Genomic DNA, 11283 nt, shown 5'->3' on the forward strand with positions numbered 1-11283 from the left:
GTATGTCATTATAATTTTATTAATGATATAATATTATTATTTATTTTAATAGTTATTTACATATATTAATAGTTAACATATAAAATAAAATTTCCATTCTCGCCATTTTCTTTTCTTTTAATCAACGTATTTTACCTACATACTGATTAAAATAATTTTATAATAATTTCATTTAATTTATTATAACTATCTCTCTTTTCAGTATTTGTAAAATGAACCTAAAGGAGATATTTTTGACATTCTAGCGAAAAGTATCAATATCCTAAATAAAAATATCAGTATTTACTAACTTTTCTAAATTTTGTTGAAAAAGGTATCGATACTAAAATTAGATATTGATCATTGTAAAAGAAGTATCGGCACCAAGTTTCCATACTAGTGATTTTTTATAAGTTTTGCAAAACAATAGAATGTCAAATCAATATCGATACCTGTATATTTTATCTAAATTCGTGAAACTTTGAAACTAAAAATGATATCAAGACCTGTGGTGAGTATCAATACCAATTCTCAAATGATTATTTTTAATTCTCATCTCATCGTTATCATCAAACTTGAATTCAAACATATATTCTTCCATTGATTTTAATTTCATTATCACAACTACTTTTAATCTCACCACTCATCAAAAGAGATGGGATATATCAATTCTAGTCCTTTCCATTTGTTAAGCATTAAAATTTTAATATAATTTTTATTATTGGTGCTTTCAAAATTTTATAATGTTATTTTGTGCAGAAATAAATGTTAAAATTTAAATTAAGAAACTATATGATATTTATGTCAGATTATGATTTTGAAATACTAATAGGAACTAATTTCTGACATCTCATAGATATTATAAATTCACATCAAACTTTATAAAAAGAAAACTATCACATAATTACTGTTAGCGTAACTTAGAATGGAAAATACTTTTTTAACAAAAAGAAGAGGCCATCTAATCATGACACAGATGTTTTCCTAACCCTAATCATTTCTTGAAGAGAGTTTAGGAAAAATGGGAGAAGAAGAATAAAGAAATGTCTAAAAATTGGGTTTTAAAACTAATGGATGATTTTTTAATTCAATTTTGTTAGTCAATGAAATTATTGCCAACAATCTCACTAAAATAACCTTATTTTTTTTATTTTTAATATGGATGAATTTGGATTTAGGTAGGCGTAACTTGTTGGCATTTGACCACGTGGCAGGATATTAAACCAGCGGGATCCCTTTTTTTCATCACCAGTAGTTGATAAGTACTACTTTCTGTACGGCATCTTCGACCTGCCGCCCAATTTTTTTAGGTGGCCTTCTTATGGACATATGTATCTGGTTTAAAATAGCTTTATAATAAATAATATTTTTTTATGACTACATTTAAATAATAATATCTTAAATTTGATTCAACGCTAATTTAACAAGAATTGAGCTTAAGCCCATAAAATATTTGGAAATATTTATCCCAACTCTTACGTCACATTTGATTTATTGTAATAGAATATGACTGTAATTGAATAGAACTATAATGAAATAGAGTTATAATGGAATAGAGCTATAATAAGTAATTCAACTGTTTGGTTGAATGAAATAAAATAGAACTGTAATAGTATTCTTGTGTTTGGTTGAATGAGATAGCGTTGTAATAGTATAAGGAAAAGAACTAAAATGACCAGAATACCCTTAGCAGAATTTTTTTAGGTTGATGATTATTATTATTGTTATTAAATTTTAATAAGATTATTATTGAAAATAATTTAATAAAATAATAAATAATTTAACCATATTTTAACATAATTATTATTAAATATAATTTAATAAAAAAATATGATTTAATAACATTTTTAATATAATTATTATTATATAAATTAAAAATCAAAATATATAATACTATAAAAATATATAATCTACTTTATTATTTTTAAACTGCAATACATATTTAATGTGCTAAAATATAAATTCTTGAAACAAATAATTTAATTATTCTACAATAAAAAACAATTAAATATTAGAAGTAATAAATAACTTGAGAATTATATTTCACATCCAAGCATAATATTCATATATTAACAAAAAGTTACATGATTTCATTAGTTTATATGTCATAATCCATATGTTTTAAAATTTTACAACATCATAAAGTTACAACATTGTAATGACATTCTATCATGTCATTATATCATCCAAATATTACAAACACAAAAAGATACCAAAATATAATCAACACAACCATGATTTTTAATAGTCAGCAAGAAATCTTCTGACCCATTCCAACCGTACAGCAAAAGGTACACTAAAGAAAATAAGCATTTGCGTTGGATGATCTGAAATTTTGCTCAATGCTCGATAGCGCTCATCCTCAGTTATAACCTTCTACTTCACATAATGTTGGATATAATTTCAAAGCATTTTCTTAAATGGTCATTTCTGACTTTTGCTATTAGCACTTTAGAGACAATACTCTTACTGATTTCAAGGCCAATAGTCCATATATTTTCTGCCAATAAAGTGGCAGCATTATTAAATGAAGTAAAAGAATCAATTGTATCAGAAATCTTTTTTTTCTTCTTTAAAGATGTAGAATCACCTTGATTTCTAACTGGTTGCAGTTGTGTAGCTGAAAAATCCACGTCATCTAAAGAAACATCAGCTTCGCATCCATGGAAATTGTTTCTTTCTTCATTTGTATTTGTAGCAGCTACATCCTCAACATCTATTTCTTCAATAATATCAGCAGCTGTATGAGCATCTTTCCCAGTGCCTCGATCTTTTGCATAGATGGCAGTAAGTTGGTCATAATAAGGGAAACTCCGATGTCTGAATTGAGCAGCTTCTTTATGACTATATAAAAATGAGGAATTTATATTAGATATAAGTTTGATCAAAATAAGATAATAAAGACTTGAAATAATTCTTACATTTATATATGAGTTCCACACCGCATCTTCAGCAACAATAAGCTGCCTATGCTCATCCCAACCAAAGCCGCTATTGTTTTTTCCACTAAGCATGTCATAAACGATTGACCAATCCCTTTTCAATGCCCTAATCCTAGATTCAAGATTAGGTTTAGCCTTCAACATAGCATGGGGTAAAACTTTTTCTAACATTTTTTCCAATTCATTTAAATAGCCGGCTTTGAATCCCGTATCTGCATTGTCGAAACCATTTTTTAATTTGAAAAACGGGAGTCGACTTAAAAACAAAAATGGAGTCGCCACCGATCTTTTTTCGAGGTGTGATCGGATCACCTTGAGATTGATCATTTTAATAAAACATTTTGATTTATTAAAAAAATGATTTTTGGGTCTACGAAATTCAAGAAAAAGGGTCCGAGAGTCGGTTATGCACGAGAAAGGTTGGCACTCTCGTAACGCCCAAAATTGGTACCTAATTGATTAATTAATGTCTTAATGTCAAAAATTTGAAAAGATTTTAGAATACGATCCTTTTATTTAAGAAAACTTGAATAAATTAAATTGAATGCTAAGACCCTCCTATCTCGAAGAAATAAAATGTCACACCTAGTGAGTTAGGATACAACATTTCAAACCCTCGAAATTAAGCTTATCTTTTAATTTTCAAAACTCATGCACTTAAGTTTAAGAAGGATATCCGGTTATTTGGGTCAAATAAAAAATCAGAACCTAGTAAGTTAGGGCTCAATCTTTCAAAATTTCAAATACAAAATATTGCCTTTATTTTTTAGAACTCCTTACCTCGAGAAAACAAAATGTCATATCCAATAAGTTAGGACACCACATCTCGAATTCCCGAGAATAAGCTTTTATATGAAACCCATTTGTTTTGATTTAAGAAAGGGTACTCGATTACTTAGATTCGACGAGGAAAATTGGAACCCAATAAGTTAGGGCTCAATCTTCTCGAAGATGCCAACTACCAAGTATTGCCTTATTTTGAAAACTTTGGGATAAAATGATTTTAAATCTTAAACGATATTAAAACACGATTTTTTAAGCAAATAAAATGCGATGGAATAATAGTGTACAACGCTAAATAACAATTCATAACACAATGCTACCCTACTAAATCACAAATAACCATTAAACACAAACCAATAATTTCAATACACATAATAGCAATAACCACATAACATGCTGTCTTATGCAAATACTAATATTAATATCCAAAGACTAATAAAAGCAGTTTTAAAAGAAATATGAAGCAAATTAACATAAATAACATGTAACAAGTTTTAAATGATAATAAGTAAATTTAAAATAAATAGTATGAAAAATAAAAAATAGAAATATGAAATCAACGATATACAAAATAATAAATTATATGTATAAAAAGGAAATGGGTAGACATGTCCAAGTTTGAAATGAATCGTAAATAAAAAGAATACATAATATGTAAAATAATAATATATAAATAAATTTTAAAATAAGTACTATGTAAGAAGAAATTTAAATTAAGTACTATACAAAACAATAGATAATGTAATAATATAAAATAATTAGATTAGCGATATAGTAATAATAATTGTGATAATACAATAATAATAAGGAAATAGAAAATAACAATAATAATGCACTAATAAGAATAAAAATAATATAAAATGATGATAATAATAATAATAGGGAGAAGATAATAATAATAATAATAATAATAATAATAATAATAATAATAATAATAATAATAATAATAGGAATAATTTAAAAAATAATAGTAAAAATAATTTTAATGAAAAGAATAAAAAAAGTAAAAAATGAATGCAATAGTAACATATAAAATAATGAATACAATAATAATATTATTAAAATAATAATAAAATGCCCAATTAATCAATTAAATGATAAAGTAGCAAAATAACTAAAAAAGGGACCAATTGAATTGAAAACAGAAGTTTGGGGCAAAATAAAAAATAAATAAAAGGGGAAGGATCGGATTGTAATGCGCGAACGAAGTAGAGGGACCGGGAAAGTAAATATCCCCTCCCTCCAAAACGCATAACCTTGCGTAGGGCCAAATTAAAACAAAAGAAAAATTATAGGGCCAAATTAGAAATAAATAAAGTTTAAATTGCAAAGCTCCAAAAAAGTGGAAGGATTGAAGTGGCAAATAACCCACTAATGAAAACACGCAGATCCTCCCCGAGTCGAGTCACGCTCGCGGGTTATGTGCCTAAACGGTGCCGTTTTGATGCTTATTACCTTAAGCCAAAACGACGTCGTTTTGGTATTACTATATAAGCCAAGTTTTGTACCAAAAAAACATTTGAGCCATCTTTTAAAAAACTTCAAACCCTCTCCTCAACTTCTCTCCACCCTCTCATCCTCCGACCGAGACTTCGGCAATAGACCACCACACGCGCCGTGTCGGCCGGACTTTCATAAAGGTAAGTTTTTTTTTAAAAAAAAAAAGGAAAAAAAGAAATAGCTATATATATATGTGATTCGAAAGGAAAAAAATGAAGAAAACAAAATAAAAGACTAAAAAAAATACCCTTGGCCTTTAGATCTTGCTTCTTGCCAAATGTTCTTAAACTATTGAGCTCATTTTTTGTACTCAAAAAGTATTCTTGTATTGCTTTTGTATTCAATGTATTTGTAAAAAAAAGTCCCCTTTACAATTGATTTTCAAAGGCTTTTATAGCCTTTTTTACAACTGATTTTCTACATGTTTACAGGTGTGTGGGCGACCAAGCCACTGACGTGGCGTGGTGGAGCGGCACACCTGCAAGCATGTAGAAAATTTTAAGTTCTTGAGCTAAAAATTTGGGCTAGGGTTTAGTTTTTAGGATTAGGCCCGTGTAGTATTTGGGCTGGTATGGGTATTGGACTGTTTTGGTCTTTTTCTATTTATTTTGTTTTCTTTCAGGCCAGTGCTAATTGGCCCATTATAGCTGCCCCTCTTTGTTCGTTGTCGTGTAACGAGAATTGAGCAAAGACTCTAAATGGGTCAATTTTGCCCGTTCTTGCCACGTCTAAACTTCCTTGGTGCTTCTCTCATTCAGAGAGAAAATGTTGATGGCTAAAATCTGCCCCATTGCCGATACATAGAGAAAAGACTCGCCATTTTCGATTTGTTCCACTACTGATTAAGGAGATAATATCTATAATTTTCAGTCTATTTCTTTGCTACCTCAGGAAAATAATACTTGTATCTTCAACCTACTCTCCCGCTGTTTCCGAGAGATAAAGCCGGTGGCTAAGATTTGCTCCATAGCCGATATACGGAGATAAGACTCGCCATTTTCGATCTACTCTACTACTGCTTAGGGAGATAAGATCTGTAATTTTCAGTCTGCTTCTTTGCTACCTCAGAAAGATAAGACTTGTATCTTCAACCTGCTCTCTTGCTACCTGAGAGAGATAAGGCTGGTGGCTAAAATCTGCTCCATAGCTTATACATGGAGATAAGATCTATAATTTTCAGTCTGCTTCCTTGCTACCTCAAAAAGATAATATCTGTATCTTCAACCTGCTTTCTTGCTGCATCATCTATTCCATAGCCGATACATGAAGATAAGACTCACCATCTTTGATCTGCTCCACTACTGCTTAGGGGAGATAAGATCTGTAATTTTCAGTCTACTTCCTCATACGTAACCGACTCCCGAACCCATTTTCTCAAATTACGTAGGCCAAAATTGATATTTTAATAAAATAAAATGTTTTATTAGGTGATTCGATCACACCTAAACAAAAAAAGGATTGGTGGCGACTCCAAACTTTCGTTTTAAAAAGTCGATTCCCTTTTTTTCAAACTTAAAAATGGTTTCGATAGCTTGGCGACTCCGCTAGGGACAAATAAGAGAGTCAAGCCGTAAAATTGATTATTTTCTGTCATTTTTGTCTAAAATTAAAAATTTGGTTTTTAACATACGATCCTTTCATTACATTTCATTGGTAGTATGATGTTCCTCATTTTATCCATGTTTATGTATTTTGAGTTCTTATATCTCCACGCATTGCATTGCATGACCGTTTGGTCACACCTTCTAAGTGGGAGTGAGAAACAATGCCATCGTGAGGTTTTCACCTCCGCATGGGCTAGTGTACTGCTTCCGGGATACATCCGTACCTATGTCATCGTGAGGTTTTCACCTCCGCATGGCCATAGGGAAATGTGTTCCCTTGAACTGAACTCGATCCATATGAGCCTATAATGGGTGAGGGTTGAGGAATCTGCTGGTTCAGGTACCCTTTTTTAGAATCGAACTGCATATAGTGAGCCTTAAGAGCCCAACCCTAAGTAGAGCCACTCCAAATCCTAGTGGTTGCCCAAGTAGGTGCTCTATTTGCTATTTATGTATTTGTACGGATGTGTTTTCTTTTGTTTTGTTTATAATTGCATTGCATTGCATCATCATAGAAAAATAGGTGTTGATTCACGTTCGGTTGCTAAATTGAGAATTTTTTGTGTAAAACAGATTTCTTGATAAAGTGGATTATAATACGGTTGCCCGACTATGGTCTAAGTAAACACAACAAGAGAGAGATCTGATAGTTCGTGGGGGAATACATGACTTTATTTCTTTGGCCGGGGATTCAAGTTGGCAAAGATTATTCGAGAGTCCTCAACTTCCTTAAAGAAGCTAACGAAGCATTATGGGGAAAAATGAGCAACGGGCCGTGGTCCAGATTAAGCAAAAATGAGCTAGTTGAGGCATCTATTGGAAGTTTACAAGATTTGACCTTAAGAAATGAGATCAGTGTCTTCGCTTGGAATATGAGGGCAAGGCCGCATGTGTAATCCGTTTCATGTAAAGAAATTTGTTTTTTAGAAAAGTTCTTTTAATGGAATTGAATTCAGAATCAATGTCTCACTTCCTTAAAGAAGCTAACGAAGCATTGTGAGGAAAAATGAGCAACGGGCCGTGGTCCGGATCAAACAAAAAAGAGCTAGTTGAGGCATCTATTGGAAGTTTACGAGATTTGACCTTAAGAAAAGAGATCAGTGTCTTCGCTTGGAATATGAGGGCAAGGCCACATATGTAATTCGTTTCATGTAAAGAAATTTGTTTTCTAGAAAAGTTCTTTTAATGGAATTGAATTCAAAATCAATGTCTCACTTTCTTTTTGCATTCATTTCATGCATTTGCATTACATCGCATTATGTACATTAAATTTCACAAAAGAACCCTAATTAACTAGAAATCGTGTTATAGTTACCCTGGAACATACACACGGAGAAAAACTAAAGTTATGGATCAAAGGTTAGAAAAACTGGAACAAATACAGAAGAAAATACAGGATCGGCTGCAAGTATAGATGCAAGAGCAACTAGCCAAGATTCAGTGGGATATGAAGGATCAAATGCTAGAATCACAAAAGAACATGATGAATCAGTTAACCTAGTTACTACTTGTAGGGCCAGGAAAAGGAAAGAGCCCTATGGTCAACCCTGGGGATAACAATGAGGACCCTGCCTATCCACCGGGTTCTGCCCCAACAAATACCCTAGCACAACCCAATCCACCTAGGGTGTCCGTCACTATCAGTCTTCAGCACCAAGCCGGCGTTTCGGCATTAACACACCTCTCGACAGGCTCAGGCTCCGGAGACAATCCAGCAATTCTCGGTGTCCTTGATCTTAATGACATGACAGAGGTAGGAAAGGAAAAAGAGGAGCTCCTAAAGCAACTGGAAGACCGATACAAATGGCTGGAGAAAAATTTCAAGGTGATGGAAAATACTGATGATTGTCGCGGAATTGACGCTGGGACTTAAGCTTGGTTCCAGACTTGATACTTCCCTACAAGTTCAAAATGCCTGAATTTGAAAAGTATAACGGGACTAGCTGTCCCGTAGCTCACATCACTATGTTTTGCAGATAAATGACTGGGTATGTCAATAATAACCAATTATTGATTCACTATTTCTAAGAAAGTCTGGTTGGGGCAGCACCCAAATGGTACAACCAATTGAGTCGTACCTAGATCAATTCATGGAAAGATCTAGCACAAGCTTTCATGAAACAGTATAGTCATGTGAAGGATATGACTCTTGATAGGATCACTTTATAGAGCATGGAAAAGAAACCGAATGAGAGTTTCCGGCAATACGCCCAAAGGTGGAGGGAAGTTGCCATACAAGTTCAGCCACCTCTCCTAGAAAAAGAGACTATTATGCTTTTCATCAATACTCTGAAAGCCCCGTTCATTAATTATATCTTAGGAAGCACTACTCTGAGCTTTTTAGATATAGTAATGTCTGGCGAATTGATTGAAAACGCAATAAGGAGTGGGAAAATAGATGCGGGAGAAAGCGTCAAGAGATCAACTCAAAAGAGAAATAGAAATGAAGTGAATAACATGAGCAAAGAGTGTTCTAAATTGGTCAACGTAGGCTAACTGAGGGCTGTAACAACTGGCTATCAAGGCTTCTGAAGGCAGGAATCCAACTCGAGGCCAAATACAGAAAGGCTCCAGCACCCATCCCGATGTCATATAATGAGTTGTATCAGAATCTTTTTAATGTGAATGTGGTGTTTCCATTTTACTCGGAACCTGTGTAGTCGCCGTTCCCAAATGGTATAATGAGGATGCTCAATATGAGTACCACGCGAGAATAACGGGACACTCAATCGAAAACTGCACTACATTTAAAAAGTTGGTCGAAAGGCTCATTGAAATAGGAATTGTGAAGTTCGACGATTCCTTAGAACCTAAAGGCTTTGACAATGAAGTAAATGCGATACTTGAAAGTGGGGGAAAAATGGTTACGATGCCTTGAAGAAGTCAAAAGTGGAAGGAATATCAGGAAATTTGAATGACATATCCGAAGAGAGAATCGGGGAATAAAAGTTTCCAAGTCCTTGCATACTTGGGAGTGTTTTGAACAATGAAACTGTGAAAGAGATCCCTGTATTTTTAGAGCTAATCTAGAGTAATATTCAAAACATGCTTGTTGCTTTAAGCTTAGAGGCAATAAGAATCCTTTTGTGAAATAGGCTTGTTTCTAGAATTTTTATTTCAATAAAATGCATCTTTTTGAGCAAATATTCTTTCATTTTTTCCATTTCATAGTATACATTCTTTTGTTCTTTGGACTCTTTTTTTTTAAATATTTTTTTATTCTTTATTCATGATCATACCATACAAATAATCATCCTCAGAATCATTTATTCTTTGGATTATGCCTTTGTGCTTACAATAAGTCCCCAGATATCAATGACATAAGCAACGCTGTTACTAACTCCTTTTTGAGTGAGATATGTGTTTAGGTGGATCTAAAGACTTTGAAGATGACAGAGATTTTTACTTATCTCTTGATTTGTTAAGGATGATAGAACAAGTTGAAAAACATATCCTATTCTACAAAGGGGTAGTGAACATTGTGAGCAAGAGGCAAAAATTGGAGCCTGAATCACCACAAAGAAAAAGCGAATCGTCATTGAGTTATTCTAAGAATTCAAGGACATCTTCACATAATTATGTCAAGATATATTGGGGATACTAAGACCTGTGGGCGCTAAAATGTCTATACGGGTGTCAGAAGGACATATGTTAATGTAGGGAGACAAGATTCATATGTCTCATTCATTTCTTCACAGACTTTCTCTATGTGGGGCATGGATGTTATCAGGCCATTCTCGTCTAATATACATCGATTAATCTTGGCGATCGTGGACTACTTCACTAAGGGGGTGAAGGTCGCTTCATATGCCAATGTTATGAAGTCAACAGTCATCAAATTCTGTAAAAAGAAAAAAAAAGATCATGTCTAATACAACTGCACAATGTCAAAAGTTTACAGTCTGTTCAAAGATCAGACACCATATCACAGTACAGCAAAGGCAGCCAAAAAGAAAAACAAAAAGTACAAAAAAAAGAGAAAGAAGAATAAAAACAGTAAAACAAAGGTCATAATGAAAGATGTCCGATACTTGTAAAGATTAACATAAAGAAGTTACCATTTACCTTCTATACTTATCAAACGTCAGCTAAGATCTTTATCGGGGCAACGACTTTCTCATTAGTTTGTGGAATGGAAGCGTTTTGTCCATTATTTCTTTTCTCCGAGTCTTGTCAGAACTAAAGTTGGATGAGATAAAATGGATCCAATCCCGATATGATCAGTCAAATTTGAAGGATATCCGTTACGGTCTGATGATGCCGGCTTACGACAAAGGGGTTCATCTTGAAGAATTGGTGATCTGGCATTGAAGAAGGTCCTTTCTATACAAAAGGACTTTAGAGGAAAGTGGATGCCAAACTGGGAAGGACCTTATGTAGTAAAGAAGGCCTGTTCTGGAGGAGCATTGATATTGACCGAGATGGATGGAAAGGACCTGCCCAATCCAGTGAACTTAGATTCAGTCACAGTTAAT

The sequence above is a fragment of the Gossypium arboreum genome, chromosome 8 (assembly GCF_025698485.1).
Source record: "Gossypium arboreum isolate Shixiya-1 chromosome 8, ASM2569848v2, whole genome shotgun sequence".
Lineage (NCBI taxonomy): Eukaryota > Viridiplantae > Streptophyta > Magnoliopsida > Malvales > Malvaceae > Gossypium > Gossypium arboreum.